Source organism: Pleurodeles waltl, chromosome 3_1, assembly GCF_031143425.1.
Source record: "Pleurodeles waltl isolate 20211129_DDA chromosome 3_1, aPleWal1.hap1.20221129, whole genome shotgun sequence".
Lineage (NCBI taxonomy): Eukaryota > Metazoa > Chordata > Amphibia > Caudata > Salamandridae > Pleurodeles > Pleurodeles waltl.
Window position 1 is genome coordinate 582970994 of NC_090440.1, and position 15954 is coordinate 582986947.

The window sequence follows — 15954 nt, forward strand, 5'->3', positions numbered from 1 at the left end:
CTGCACGGCGATAAGCAGCATTTACCGCCAATGTTGTAATGAGGGCCACTGTGTAACATTAGATGAAACTTCCTTAGATTAATGCAATCTATCTGAATCACTAGCATGTGGAATCAAAGAACATACTAAACACGATTCATTAGTACTTTGCATACCTATTTCCATCATGTGTCGATACCAAGCATTGTCAGTTAATCTATCATGTATAACATGAGATCTATTTGTATACACATTTCTTTTAGAATATGTCACCTTTGAGCATGATTCTATACATGGACTAAAATACTATTTCAAACCAGCAATAAATAAGGAAAAACTTAAAGAGGCAAACACAAAAACAATCCAGAAAAGTCTTTGGGCGGAACTAATATGATGCTCTACTCGTTCTCTGAAAAAGTATACTGTTATTTCTCTACTGGCTCGTTTTCCTGCAAAAGTGCCTGTCTCAATGGCAACGCTTGACACAACGCAGGAGCCAGTCGAATGTCCGACAAAAGTATCCATGGTTTCCTGCCCACCACTTTTACTGCAATGAGGGTGCTCTGAGTGACCAAATGAGGCCCTTTGAATTTGCTGTCTTTCCATCTTCGTACAAAATTCCGAATATATCCCAATTGTCCCATAGAAATTGGACTGATCTGCTGGGCTGCAGTGGTGCACTTCTGCTGCTGAGTTACCTGTTTAGAGAAGAACTTAGCAGATTTCAACAATTGAGACAAATACCCATAAATTTCCTCCCCCAACACTTCAGCAGTTTTATGCGCATATATTCTGTGCTTTGCTATTGTCAAAGGAGTTGGCATAGGGCGTCCTGTCACTATCTGATGCGGTGTGAGATGGTGGTCTCTTCCTGGGGTATTTCTCAGAGCATACAAGGCCAACGGAAGACAATGGAACCAATTTTGTATGCAAAGTAGCACACAGTTTACTTATTTTATTTTTCAATAACTCATTGAGGCGTTCCAGTAGTCCGTTACTTTGGGGATGATAGACAGATGACAGTTTAAGCTTTATCCCCAGAGAAGTGCAAATATGTTGAAAAAGGATGTTTACAAAATAGTTGCCATTATCTGATCGAATTGATTCTGCTATTCCCCATCTTGGTATTACTTCTCTTATCAAAAAATTAGCTGCTGCTTTAACATCATTATGGACATATGGTCATGCCTCGATCCACCTTGAAAAAGGGCAGACCACAACTATTAGACACCTATAATTGTTACATCTATCAATCAAGTCAACAAAATCTAAATGTAGATTTTTAAATGGACCTGACGACCGGGGAATTGTTGCTGTTATTACTTTTAATGTAGGTCTTGGGCTGTACTGTTGGCATACTGTACATTCAGCAATATACATTGTAATCATTTCCGACAATTGTGGAATAAACCAATCTGCCTGCAATGTAGCTAGAAGATATTCTTTGGTAGTATGCACAGGAAGATGCAAATGTTCCAGCGCTGTATGCACCAAAACGTGGGGCATTACAGGTTTGCCCGTGCTTTCCTTTCTAAAAATAAAATCTGTGGGGGATTGTACTTGACTCACTATCTGCAATGTGTCAGACTACCCTTGCTGTTCAACTTTTACAACTGCTGCTCCTGAATGCCTAATCCCTGTTTCCTGGTCTATGAAAGAGGATCCATCCACGAAGAGCAACATGCTCCCTGGGATGGGATCTTCTCCCACCTTACTCTTTTCCTCTTGTGCATAATTGGCACAGTCATGCACTTGTTCGTCGTCAGTAACTGGGTGCGTGAAGAATGTCGCTGGATTAACTGTATGACATCTAACCACCTGTAGGGAGGGTCATGAAAGTATTACTTCATACCCAGACACTCTCTTAGTCGTAAGAGTGCTTCTACTTTTTTGCAAAATAGCAAATACTGCATGCTCTACATACAGTGTTAAAGGTGATCCCATCACAATAGTAGTGCTTTTCTGGACCGCAAACGCTGCTGTAGCCAGGGTTTGCTCACATGGATAATGGCCCTTCATGATAGGATCTAGCAGGCCACTGTAGTATGCAATTGGATTATGTCCCATTGATGTCTTCTGAGTCAATACTGCAGTCATAGTCATTCCATTACAATGACAAAAGAGGTAGAATTGCTTCTTGTAATCAGGCGTACCTCACACTGGGGCATTCATAATCGCTTTCTCTAGCTCTTGGAATGCCATCTCTCCATCTTCTGTTCAATGTATTTTATTTGCAGTCGCATGGGATTCTTTTAACATGATGAGAAAGGGTGCTGTCAACGTAACATAATTAAACACCCACTGTCTCACATATTTACAGAGTCCCAGAAACTGCTGCATCTGTTTGGTAGTCGTAAGCTTAGGCATGTTTTTTATACTTTCCACTCTGTCAGGTGTCACTTTCCGTCCATCCTTAGACATCAGTTGTACCAAATAATGAACCTCTTTTTGCACGTACTGTAACTTATTTTTATCCACCATGTAGCCTTTATTTGCAAGCGTGCAGAGAAGACCAACAGTATCCTCATTGCATATCTCCTCAGTGGCACCACAAACCAAAATGTCGTCTACATATTGCAAAAGCATACTTTTACATTGAATATTCGCTAAATCCTTTTTAACTGTTTGATTAAAAATACTTGGGGATTCGCAAAATCCTTGAGGAAGCCTACTGTGGCAATACTGAGTATTTTTAATTGTAAATCCAGTCAAATATTGGCTGTCGATATGCAATGGAATACTGAAAAACGCATTTTTTAAATCGATTACAGTGAAGAAAGTAGCCTCTCTAGGAATATTTGTCAATATAACCGAAGGATCGGGTACCACAGGAAATTCTGGAATGACAATATCATTCAAAGAGTGCAAATCTTGAATCATTCTCCAAGTTCCCCCTTTAGCCTTTCTTATCAGGAAAATCACAGTGTTACATGGTGTCGGTCTTTCATTTATCACCCCTTGCTCAAGTAACGCCTGAATGGTAAGTAAAATACCTTCCTCTGCTTCTTTGGGCAGAGGGTACTGGTGTATCCTGGGCAATATAGCTCCAGGTTTCATTGTAATCTTAACAGGTTCAGCTCCTTTAATCAATCCCACATCATGTGGTCCTTTTGTCCATAACACCTCCGGTACCTTAGCCAAATCTCTTTCTTTTACTGTCATGTCTGGTACATTGTCCGACACAGTTCTATACTGCACCTGCATTCTAAGAGAAATGTCCATTTCAAGCACAACTGTTCCAATTAAGGGGTGTTCACTGAACAGTTCCTCATCTGAGATATCTCTCAGTTTGACCCCAGGATCTGTGAACACTATTGATGCCCACATTCCCTGTTCTTTATCAAATGCAATAAGCACAGCATATGTTGGTCTTAATTCAAGAGCTGATATATTCAGCATCATTTCTCGTTCTGTTGTTGGCTCTATGGGTTCACATGACCGAAACACTAGTTCTTTTGGTGGGCTGCACTGTTTTCCCCTGCAGTGCTGGTGTATGTGCTATCAGAGCATACATGCCCCGCAAAAAAGCCTCTGTGTCCATTGGCACTGCTCTAACCTGCTGCCTAGATTCTAGGTTCCAGGTGTATAACAAACCATCGATCCATCTTCCAAAAATTAAATGGTCATGTTTAATTTACTCATTAAATATCTCCCCAAAAGATTGACAAGTAACTCGGGAGAGTATAACAATGGCCCATCAACTTGTGTATCACCCACAGTAATTTTTACTGAATAAGTAAAAGGAACCCGTCTGACAGCCCCAGAGAACTCTGTGTGTCCATTGACTTACACGAGAGTGGTAACGTACCTTCATTTATGCAATATTTGGTGGCCCCAGTATCTATTAAGAACTGATAGGGGCGACCTTCTATGGCTACCATCACAGTGGGTTGCTCCTTCGATCTGTGGGTTACCAATAGTATTGGGCACATAGTTGTTATCTGTGGGCTTTTTTCATTGTACATAATTGGGTGACTGTACCCCACCAGATACTTGGGGCGGCACGTAAAAGGGATTACCTCCTTGCCCCACTACGCCTCCTAATAATGTATTATGTGCGCCTGTATTTCTGGCCACGGTTTAGCCTCAATTCCCACCACTCCATCTAAGTTTACCTGTATACCCGTGGGAAGGCCTTTCTTCAACACATTATAAAATAACAGTGCATTTCCACCCGTGTTTTCCCAATTTCATCCTACCTCCTGTGTCCATCACTCTTTCATTCTTGTAATAAACTCTGCAATGTCCACAGATGACTTAATACTTTCTGCCATAAGTGCTCCAATGTCTGGTCTGTTTGGATATGTCCGCCTCAGCGCATCCTAAACATGTTGGCAAACATTATTAAAAGATGATCCATCAAATTGTGTATTTGTCAACGTTACCTGAGGAAGTCCTGCTCTTGTGAATATAGTATTCACCTCATCTCCTGCCACGGAACTCAACAAACTCTTAACATCGCCTAGAGCACGATTCACTCCAGCTGTGTGTTTTTCAAAATTCCCTATCCATTTTCCTGCACCTTCAGACAATGGAGCAATGCTCTTTTTAAGTTTTATTTGTCCATCTGTGGCCAAGCAACGTATGTCGGTGCCTGCCCTCCTTTAAAAATGAGAGGCAATTGTGTAATAGGCGGGGAACTGGTCAACCTACTCCTTAGCCTCGGGTCTGGCCTATTGCTGCACATCACTTCAGTTGGTTTGTCCTCTGCATATGTTTCCCACACTGCAAGACACTCTTGCAGGTATGGATAATCCCAACTCGGGGCACCCTGTCCTTGTCGTATACAATCTTCTGCTATTGCTAAATCATAGGGTTGAAACGACCCCTGTCGGGGCCATGATTTTCTACCCTGTTGCTCAGCCCATTCTGCCAATTCATCTGAGAAAGGGTAACAAAAATACCTTCCTTCTTCCTGTTCTGTTGTCTCAATAGGTGTCATCCTTAATTTAGCTGGTTTTAAAATTGACTTCCTCTTTACCTCATCTGAGTCTCGCGCTATTATGTGTAACCTTCGTATTAGGACGGGGTCGAAAGTTATACAGGCCCCTGCCTCTTCCTAATGCACCCTCATATGCATCAGAGTTGTCACCCCAATCCTCAACTGTTGCCTCAGCTTCTGTTTCCTTTCTTGTTTCTTCTGAATACCTATCATATCGTACCCTTTCTACATCTTCTTCTTTTTCCCTTTCTTCCAACATCCACTCTCCTGCTGCCTTTCTCAATGTGCTCGCAGACATATCCCCTACTTTAAGAATAATCTGCCCCGTAATCCATTGCCCTCGAAGAGAATCAACATTCTCTGACCTCTCTGCCCATTCTTCAGTATACTGTACCCTAGATATTGTTCCCTCCTTCCTTCTCTGTTCATACTCTGCTCGAGGAGCTGTCGGGAGTAAGCGAGACGCTTTCTCCACACCCTTCACATTTGTCTCACCTTCCTCACATTCAACCCACAGTGGATCTTGGTATCCAGCCGCTGGTCAAATAGGATAGAGACCGTATGGTGGGTCTCCCTCTGAAACCCCTTCTGTGTCTCACTCTTGTATTTGTGTTGCTGTCTGTTCTAACATTGTCGGTTTTATATTTGTCTTAGTATCGTAGAAAACACGCCATAACAACAAAATAGCTTCCCTCTTCTTTCTCTTTTTCTTCTGATATTTAGATTTAATGTAAGCCAATGTATGTTCAATTATGTCCTCATCAAATGTTCCTTGCTTAGACCATGGCTGAGCATAGTCTTTAGTGTCTCTGTACCATTGCTTACAATATTTCTGTATTTTCTTTTTGTCAGACAAAATTGTTTTTATCATATGTTCCAAAGGAGCATCCATGATTTCTTCCCCGGGACATACGCTTCCTACACACCTATACGCTCTTTATTTCTACCTACTTCTCGTGTCCCTTATACTACTATGCTATTTTGACCTATAGCAATAGCCTATAGTCCTTCTATTCCTATATGAGGTGCGTATACATTTATAGGAACCACACAGGTTACTGCCTAACATAATACAAATCACATTTTATTATGAACTAGCGTTTTCAATGACCACACTTAGAAACTTAGGTGGTCATCACAACCCTGGCGGTCGGTGTTAAAGCGTCGGTAAGACCGCCAACAGGCCGGCGGTAAAAATTTAGCAATTACGACTGTGGTGGAAACCGCCAACAAAGACAGCCACTTTAACACTCCGACTGCCACAGCGGTTCAAACAAACAGCGTGGCTGTCACCGCCAACAGACAGGCGGGAGACAAAGTACCGCCCACAGTATCACAGCCTACCAATCTGCCACCTTTTCCGGGGCGGATTCACAGCGGCTAAAAACTGGATTCCGAAGGGAAAACGCTCACCTCTACACACCCCACGAGGAACGAGGACACCATGGATCCGGAACTCCAAATTCTCCCTGAGATAGTCTTCCTGCTCCTCTACCAGGAGCACGAACGCCGGCGGCCAAGACCACGGTGAGTACTGCACCTACGACGCAGGGGAGGGGGGAGGTTAAAAACAGGGACACACACACGCAACACGCAACACCCCCAGCCCCACCCTCACCCACGCCAACACACACACTAATACATATTGATACATCACAGTTACACCCCTCAACCCCCCGGAAGAATGCAAAGACCAGAGAAAAAGAGTGTAACCATTGTAGTATATTAAAAGCAAGTAGGCAAAAATATATATACACCATTAACAAAATATACACCAAGCATAGTAGTCCAGGTAGTGCTCCAATTAAGTCTGTGGAACACTGGGCCCACACGGTATGGGCGAGGCCCACACAAGATCCCTGACCATGACGGAGAGAACACTGCAGGGGCATCAGAGAGCAACAAAACAGGCACCTCAGGGGGAGGGAAAGGAGGGGCACCTCAGCCGCTTGAGTGCACAACGCCAAATCCACAAGGGGGCCAAATGAAGGACAACAGCGAGCACAGAGTCAAACAACTTAGAGGTACGTACCCACAGCTTACACAGAAAACCATTCATAATCTAAAAAAGTGGCCTGTATGTGTTTTGAGTCTAGGCCTAGGTATGTGTGACGCAGTTGAAAATGAAGCCATGTGGGCCCCTTAAATGGCGGCTGCCTGACCTGTAAAGTGGGGCAATGGGATGTGAGGTAACTGCGCTGCCGTTGTACACCGTCGTGGTAGGCGGTCAAAGACCGCGGCGCAATGCTGCATTGATTAACATTGGACCCTATGGGTCCCAGGAGCCAATGACGATGTACGCCAGTGATGACGGTACGCACCGCCGCGGACGTGACCGCCATTTTCTATCTGTTCAATCACTCGATACCTGATCTTCGACAGGAGAGGACCTACACTGCAAATGCTGCTGTGACCTCAGTCTGGAAGGGACAATGGCTCGAGTGTCTGGGGAAAGGGCCCCTGCCTTCACATCGGAGGAGTTGGAGAAACTCGTGGATGGGGTCCTCCCCCAGTACACGCTACTCTACGGTCCTCCAGACAACCAGGTAAGTACACTGGGAGCATGCTGTATGGGCTATGCCTGTGTGGAGAGGGGTGGTTGTAAGAAGGAAGGGGGGACAGTGCGGCGTGCATGAAACAACGGTGAGTGCATGTGTCAGATGGCAAGGGTAGGGATGGGGGCCAATCACTTTGACGGTGCAGTTGGTAATGACTTTCTCTTCCCCCTGTACAAATCATGTAGGTCAGCGCCCACCAGAAAAAATATATTTGGCGTGCCATCGCCAAGGACGTCCGGACTCTGGGGATCTACCACAGACGGAGCACCCACTGCCGGAAAAGATGGGAGGACATTCGCCGCTGAAGCAAGAAGACGGCGGAGGCTCAGTTGGGGACGGCCTCCCAACGTGGGAGGGGTGCCCGTCACACCATGATCCCCCTGATGTTCAGGATTCTGGCGGTGGCGTACCCGGAGTTGGATGGGCGCTTGAGGGCATCATAGCAGCCACAAGGGGGTGAGTACACTCGCATTCTCCTGATTTTGTGCGCAGTGGAGGTGTCTGGGTGGGGCAGGTGGGCTGTGGGTTTCCCTAGGCCAGGGCGACTTCCGTAGGCAAGGTCCCTCCGTAAGGCAGGCCATGTGGCACCCCACCACATCTCTGTAGAGTGCCAAGTACACCTAGTCATGCCCCTGTGTCATCCATGTGTGCAGATTTCGTCCATAGCCTAGTAGGCCCTTTCCCAGGAATTGAACACTGGAGCCCAAGAGCGCGGCATAGTGCAGGGGCCTTCTGTGTCTGTCGTGCCCGCCAACGGTAACGGTTATGCATGCACTCAACATGTCTTTCTTCTGTCGTCGTCCCCTTTTTGTGGTCTCCCTGTTCTTGTGTGCATTAGCATCATCAGGCGGAGGAGCAGTGGCACCGGAGCACAAGGCGGCTGCATCCCACATGGCCATGGAGGGCCACACTATGGAATCGGACTTCACCAGTGGGACGGAGGGTGAGGGGAGCTCCACGGCAGGGACAGGAGCTGAGACCAGTGACACGGATCCGTTCTCTGATGGGAGCTCCCTTGTGGTGGCGGCAACATCTGTGCCCCCCATCTACAGGTACAGCCGCCACACCCCCTTCCAGCACTGCCCTCCCAGCAGCCCCTCAGCCTTCGCCCCGTGCCCGCTCACCCGGGAGGGTGGGCATCACCTTCGCCCCAGGCACCTCAGGCCCTGCCCCAGTCACCCCTGCTGCCCTCAGTAAGGAGGCCATTGACCTCCTCAGGTCCCTCACTGTTGGGCAGTCTACCATTTTGAATGCCATCCAGGGTGTAGAAAGGCAGTTGCAACAAACCAATGCATTCCTGGAGGGCATTCATTCTGGTCAGGTGGCCCTTCAGCGAGCTTTTCAGACTCTGGCCTCAGCACTGATGGCAGGCATTGCCCCTGTGTCTAGCCTTCCCCCTCCACCTTCCTCCACCTAGACCCAATCCCCTGTACCCTATCCCAAGACCACCTACAGACCAGCATGCACACACGTCAACACCCAAGGGAAGCTCAGGCAAACATAAGCACCACACATCCCACAGGCACTCACGCAAGCATCACACACATGCATACACAACCACATCCACTGCCTCCACAGTGCCCCCCTCCTCCTCGTCTCCCTCCTCCCTCCCAGTCTCTTCTACACTCACACCTGCATGCACTACCTCTACAGCCACTACTACCATCACCAGCACACCTACCACCACACCCCGCTCACGTGCAGTCACCACCCCCACTACCATTCACACGTCCCCTGTGTCCTCTCCCAGTGTGTCTGTGATGCCCCCACCCAAGATACACAAACGCAGGCACACACCCACCCAACAGGCATCCACCTCACGACAGCCTCCAGTGCATGCACCTTCACCCAAAGTCAGCAAAAACGAACACCTCCTACAACCACAACCTCTTCCTCCACTCCCAACCCCCCTCCAGCTACCCGTCCCAGTCTCTCCAAAATACTTTTCCTGTCCAACCTTGACCTCTTTCCCACACCTCCCCCACCCCGTCCGTCTCCTAGGTCCCGAACTAGCACCTCAGCTACAACATCTCTGGGACCAGTGATGCCTGTAGTCACCAAAATCTTAAGTGCACCGGCCACCAGGGCAGCCAGTGTGGCACGGAGCCACAGCACAGAGAGTCCCCCACCTGTGAAGCATCAGAAGTTGGCCAGTGCCCGGCGGGAGAGGGGGAAGACTCAAGCCACCAAAGCCGCTCCCAGAGGTACAGGTGGGAATGTGGAGTCAGCTGCGACACCTTCCAAGGTGGGGAAGGGGCAGAGGAAAGTCAGCAAGTCTGGGAAGAGCAGCACGGCGGAGAAGACCGCCATCATCCCCGCTGCCCAGGAGGCCACCTCTAGGACCAGCCCAGCTGCCCAGGAGGCCACCGCCAGCACCAGCCCAGCTGCCCAGGAGGCCACCGCCAGCACCAGCCCAGCTGCCCAGAAGGCCACCGCCAGCACAAGTCCCGCTGGGCCATGAAGGGCCGTCAGCAGCTGAGTCACTGCAAAGGAGACCGCCGCTCCAAGCACCGCTGAACAGGCCACCGCCGCCTCAAGCACCACTGAACAGGGCACCGCCGCATCAAGCACCGCTGAACAGGGCACCGCCGCCTCAAGCACCGCTGAACAGGTCACCGTCGCCTCAAGCACAGCTGAACAGGGCACCGCCGCATCAAGTACCGCTGAACAGGGCACCGCCGCATCAAGCATCGCTGAACAGGGCACCGCCGCATCAAGCACCGCTGAACAGGGCACAGCCGCCTCAAGCAACGCTGGCCCATGAGCGCCAAGGGCACTGACGCTACTGAGTCCGTCACGGGCAGAATGAAGCTCTCTGGGCACCATGCCCACTCCAGAACCAGTGGAGAGATCCATCCACTACCTCTCTCCTTAGCAGGACGAAGCACTCTGGGCACCATGCCCCCTCCAGAACCAGTGAAGAGATACATCCACTACCTCTGTCCTTGGCAGGATGAAGCACTCTGGCACCTCCAGAAACAGTGGAGACTGTTATCCACTTGAGAGCCTGTGACTTTGCACTCCCCAGGATTGCACAGTGGGCAACCCACCCACTGTAGAGACTTGAGAGACTGTGGCTTTGCACTCCCCAGGATGGAACAGTGGGCAACCCACCCACTGTAGAGACTTGAGAGACTGTGGCTTTGCACTCCCCAGGACAACACAGTGGGCAAACCACCCACTGGAGAGACTTGAGAGACTGTGGCTTTGCACTCCCCAGGATAAAGCAGTGGGCAAACCACCAACTGGAGAGACTTGAAAGACTGTGGCTTTGCACTCCCCAGGATTGCACAGTGGGCATGTGGCCCTCTCATGGATTTGGCATTGTGCACTCAAGCGGCTGAGGTGCTCCCCCTTTCCCTCCCCCAGAGGTGCCTGTTTTATTGGTATCTGATGCCCCTGCAGTGTTCTCTCCATCATGGTCGGGGATCTTGTGTGGGCCTCGCCCATACTGTGTGGGCCCAGTGTTCCACGGACTTAATTGGAGCACTACCTGGACTACTATGCTTGGTATATATTTTGTACATGGTGTATATATATATTTTTGCCAACTTGATTTTAATATATTACAATGGTTACACTCATTTTCTATTGTCTTTGCATTCTTCTGGGGTGGTTGAGGGGTGTAACTGTTATGTATCAATATGTATTAGTGTGTGTGTTGTAGTAGGTGAGGGTGGGGGTGTTGCGTGTGTGTGTCCCTGTTTTTTCCCTCCCCCCTCCCCTGTGTCATAGGTGCAGTACTCACCGTGGTCTTCGCCACTGGCATTAGTGCTCCCGGTAGAGGAGCAGGAAGACAATCGCAGGGAGAATTTGGAGTTCCGTGGCCATGGTGTCCTCGTTCCTCGTGGGGTGTGTAGAGGTGAGTGTTTTCCCTTCGAAATCCTGTTTCCGCTGTGTTTTTATCCGTGGTGAATCCACCACAGAAAAGGTGGCGGATTGGTCTGTTGTGATACTGTGGGCGGTACATTGTCCTCCCCATGTCTGTTTGTTTGTACCGCCGTGGCGGTCGGAGTCTTAAAGTGGCTGTCTTTGTTGGCGGTTTCTGGCACGGTCGTAATTGCAAAAATTTTACCGCCGGCCTGTTGGCGGTCTTACCGACGTTTTAACACTGACCGCCAGGGTTGTAATGACCACCATAGTATCTAACATACACAATGTCCTTCGATCCTGCTGTGTGACTTCTACCAATATGTTAGCCCTACACGTCTACAAGACTCCAAAAGTTTTATGGCCTGTCACCTCCCTTCTGCCAGCCTTGAAACACAAACATCTAACACCGTGTTCCTTTCAAGTCTGTAGTGATTTACCCTTCTCCTTTCCTGCTATGAGAAAGTAGCTCGGACTCTCCCTTGTGTGTGTGCATCCTTCTAAGTTATCTGTGGTATGCTAGGCTGAATCATAACTGCTTTACCCTGCACCTGGCCTCTCTCCTCATTCTCCTTTCTATCCCTGCGTTCCTTATTGACCATTATGTTCAAACTGAGGCCTGTACTTTTCACGTATAATATAGACTTCTGCGCGTTTGTTTTCTAATTTGTGTGTTGACCAGAGTAGGCCCTCTGCAGTTTTCTTAAGGCCTATTACATAACTTACCAGACTCCTCTACCTCAGGTATTCCTGTCAAGCTCTCAGGATGCAGGGCAGGATGGCCAAGACCTTCTCTTCCCAGGGAAAGAGTTGTAATGGGTCACTGGGAGGGCCACCACCAGTCTTGTTGTCCTCCATCTGTTTCCTGGAGGACAGGGAACGCACCTTGCCCCTTAGGTCATCCCACCTCTTCCTAATATCCTCCTTTGTGCGCAGGGTGGTACCTACAGCATTCACTCTGTTGACAATCCTTTGCCACGATTCCATTTTCCTACTGAGAGGGGTGTGGTGGACTTGGACTCCAAACCATTGTGGCTCTACTTTTATGATTTCATCCACCATGACTTTCAACTCATACTCTGAGAAATGGGGATTTTTGGAATGTGACACAGTGGGGAATTAAAGAGGGTGACAGGAAGTTACTTACAAAATAATAGTAATGTGGGGAGTATATGGAGAAAAGTGTGTGCAAGGGGTTTAAGGGACAGTGCCTTATCTCTCTAGACCAGAGGTCTTCAAACTGGGGGGCGGGCCCCCCTTGGGGGGCCTCAAGTGATCCCAGGGGGGGCGCCAAACTCTGGCCAAAATAAATATTATACAGATAACATGTCTTTGTTTTAAGCAGAAGCATGTTATTGCAGTTTTAAAAAGGTAACAGTACTTAACTGCAATGTTTAAAAAGGCTTAGACCTATTTAAACATTGCCATCTTTCTAAAATAATTGTGAAAAATTCTGAGGGGGGCCCAATGATTTTTATTTTTCAACTGGGGGGGCGCGGCATTAAAAAGTTTGAAGACCACTGCTCTAGACAAAGTCAAATCTTGTTTGCAGTGGAGAGGCAACGATCATGGTCTGGGAAGGGGTGTGTTTTACAGTGTTATTTGCAGGTGTGACTACTGGGGTCATGATTGTCAGCTGTGTTGATGTTGAATTCATCCAATGGGCAATTGTCTCTTGCTTGCTGAATGCGTATCACGGTGGTCACCCTCCGTTGGCTAACCCCTGCAAAGGGACCACCCTGTCGACTTTGTGTTTGAAATCGGCTCAGCGGTTGGCTGCAGCACTGACGGCGCAGGAGCATGGACCACCAAGACTTTTGCTTGACAGGCAGCGGCTCTGCCTGTATATATGATAATACAGTGGCATGAGGAATGCCACCTTGGCAGTCTGGCGGTCCGACTGACAAACTTGTAATCGGCCCTTATTCTCTTTCTCCCAGCCTCCTCCACTACGTACAGACCTCTTTGCTCCAGACTTAGAATGTAACTTTTCAAATAGTGGGATTAACCTGATCCTTGTATCTGAGCGGCACTCCATTGCGGTTGGCCTGAACTTGTGAATTTCTCCTGGTCTAGCTGGTGGTCAGCACTTTTGATTGACAGACAGCGGCTCTGCCTGTATATATCGTAATACAGCATTATGGGGACTGCCGCTATGGCAGTCTGGTGGTCCGACTGACAAACTCGTAATCGGGCCCTTATTCTCTTTCTCCCAGCCTCCTCCACTAGGTACAGACCTCTATACTCCAGACTTAGAATGTAACTTTTCAAATAGTGGGGCTAACCTGATCCTTGTATCTGAGCAGCACTCCATTGCGGTTGGCCTGAACTTGTGAATTTCTCCTGGTCTAGCGTGACCCGATGACCACAAGTGGTGCTCAAGCCCTTACTAGGAACCCAAAGCAGCCCTAGCAAATTTTGTCACACCAGTCCCCATAGGGTATGTACTGTGTGAGCCTGACCATTACAATGGGGCTTGATGGGGTTCTCCCCTGGAAGAAAATTTGTAAACAAATGGCAAAAACGGTGCATTCTAGACACGTTTTTCATTATGTATTAAATTGTCTTTGTTTTTAAAGCATAGTAAATGATGACCTTACAAAGCACTAGGATACAGCAATTTCTATTGAGGCTCTTCAGTGGTTCCCTCACCATCACCCTCTAACAGTGTCAGTCATCTCTCCATAGCCCCTCTCTCACATTTATGTAATATGTTCTATGGCACCTCTATTACCAGCGTAGGGTATTGGAGCACTTTACATCACACACACGTATAGACAATGAATCATTCTTATGTAAATCAGTGTATAGAAAATGGTACATAGGACAAAGGGGATTACAAGGAGCAGAATTCATGTCACCCTTACTGGTAGGCATTTTTTAGGAGTGATTTGGTCTGGGGAAGCATAAACTCAGGTTTTCAAACGTAACACAGTGGATAGGGTTGACTTTACTAATAACAAATTATTCCTATCCAAGCAAACCCTTTTTAGCAAAATTAGTATAATCAAAGACTGGGAAAAACATAACTTACTAACCTGTACCATGCAGTTTGCATGGAGCTCTTTGATGGCAGGTCATGGCTCACTGTGCTAGATTAGGATTGTACCTTATGAAATGCACGGTAACGAACGGATCTCTATGATAAAAGCAGTATTCCACTGAGCTATGCATATAAAATACTGTTCTGTGATCTGCATACTACATGTTCTTTGCAGCAGGCAAATTAATCTCCTGTGCTACCTTAGATGAGACAAAACTACCACTAGGCAAAACTCTGTTCTTTCTCCGGAAGGTGCATTAATCATCAGAGGTATCTTGGCACTGTTATTTTTGCCTGAAAACTGTTGCCTATACAAGGGCCACTGAGGTGATTTAAAGGTGCTGCACTGCTACAAAACCAGCCCCACAGTAACAAAAGGGCCACCCCGCCCTTCCAACCTTCCAGAGAAACACCTGATGCCTGATATGACCACTCCAGCCTTGTGGGTGCTTTGTGCTCTTAGGTACTATTTTCACTAAAAACTTTTAAATTGAATATCACTGGTTTAACTGATTGGATTTTTGTCATTCTGGTAGGATTTTATTAATTAAAGTTTATTCTATTTTTTTAAATTGGTTTGGGATTGTTCTTGTGTTGTGTTTTCACTTACCTACTGTTTGTGTTTTGCATAAATACTTTACACATTGGTTAAGACTGACTGCTTTTGTGCCAAGCTACAAGAGGGTCGGGCGCAGGTTAATTTATTAACTTTTGTGATTTACCCTGACAAGGATTGTTGTTCTTGCTTGAGTGGAGCTTCCACCCCTGCCTCCATCCAATAATCCAATTTCTAACACCCATTACATCTGATGAAACGAGATCCATACCACTTTCCATACAGCAGCCACTCCTTACCTCCTAGGCTGACCTGAAGCTGCATTCAAATGTCCTAGCATATCTCTGAACACCCAAAAAGGTTCCACACCATTCAAGTGGCAACACTAGAGTGTGAGTCTGCCTATAGGGGCCCCTCAACATACGTCCGAAGACTGGCAATTGAACTGGACAACTAAAAGTTCTAATTAAGTGGAATACCATGGTTGGCTTCTCCATAATGGTGGTAACATCACTACTTTTGCTGATTGCCTGCAAGCGTGGGTCAGACCCCTGGAGATCAGTGGCAAAGGGCAGGAATACATAATGCTCTTCCCCTGTGTCCTGCTGAAATGCATCTGCTGCCAAAGGCCCAGTGTCTGGTCTCCAAAAGAACAACAAAAGAACACCATCACCCATTTGTATGCAAAGAGATCTGTACTAATGAGACCTCATACTTTCACAAAAGTCCTGAAGACCTGCCAATCTAAACCTCATTTTCTGTGTTGTATATATTTCTTGAGCACCAATCTGCCACTATGTTGGGTGAGCCTGGTAGATGCTCAGAAGTGATATTTCTTGTTTGAGAGAGAACCCTCTGAGGGCCTTCACTAACTCTGCCAATGGTTTCAAACTTGCCCCCCATAATTTGTTGATTATCTGACTGCAGTAAGATTATTTGTATGAAGAAGGACCACACGCTTCACTCTTCCCTTTGCCATGATTTGGATTGCAAAGGAGACTGCAAG